The sequence below is a fragment of the Mandrillus leucophaeus genome, unplaced genomic scaffold (assembly GCF_000951045.1).
Source record: "Mandrillus leucophaeus isolate KB7577 unplaced genomic scaffold, Mleu.le_1.0 Scaffold941, whole genome shotgun sequence".
In the NCBI taxonomy this organism is placed as follows: Eukaryota; Metazoa; Chordata; class Mammalia; order Primates; family Cercopithecidae; genus Mandrillus; species Mandrillus leucophaeus.
In genome coordinates this window covers 258,502-259,307 of record NW_012110264.1, presented here as the reverse complement: position 1 = coordinate 259,307, position 806 = coordinate 258,502, and positions in this window count along the sequence as shown.

Here is an 806-nt window from a genome sequence, read left to right as displayed (position 1 = left end):
ATTCTGGATCTGTTTCAGGGGAAGTTTGTCAGTTCACTGGAGATCTTGTTCTGAATAATCAGGGAAATATGGCAAGTCCTGGGGGCCCGGGTCAGGGAGCTGGAGTGCAGGGAGTTGGCTGGGAGCCTTCGCCATCTTTCTTGCAGTTTGGTCCGCCAGAAAGTTGCCTTGAGCAGTTGGAGTAGTTAGTTTCTGATGCCTTGGGCAATGCACAATGGCTAACTTTTCTGGCCTCCACAGCGCTGTTAGCAGGGCTAGGATTTCTTGCTTGTTTTTTATCTCTTTTCCTTCAGCCGTCAGTAACCCCCGCTCCCTGTAAATGGCCCTGTGTATATGCGCTGTTGCAAAAGCATATCGGCTGTCTGTATATACCGTCAGCTTTTTCCCCGCCTCTAAAGTAAGAGCTTGGGTGAGCGTTATCAGTTCGGCCTTCTGGGCCGATGTCCTCGGGAGCAGGGGTTCCACCCAGATTACCTTAGTCTCTCAAGTCACTGCCGCTCCAGCGTACCTCTGGTCCTGATGCATGAAGCTGCTCCTATCAGTGAACCAGACGAGGTCGGCGTCAGGAAGTGGGCGGTCCTGCAGGTCTTCTCGAACTCCGTGCAACTGAGTTAGTATCTCGGTGCAGTCGTGGAGCGGGGCATCCAGGTCCGGGTTGGCAGCAGCGAGGCAGTCTCTTACTTAGTGGCTAGTCTCCTTGCAGTAGGCACATTGGTCTTTTCTCAGATTATCATGCCTGGGGGGGCCGCCTAGGTTGGGTGTACTCTGGCTGTAGATTTTTTTTTTTTTTTTTCTGTACTACTGCT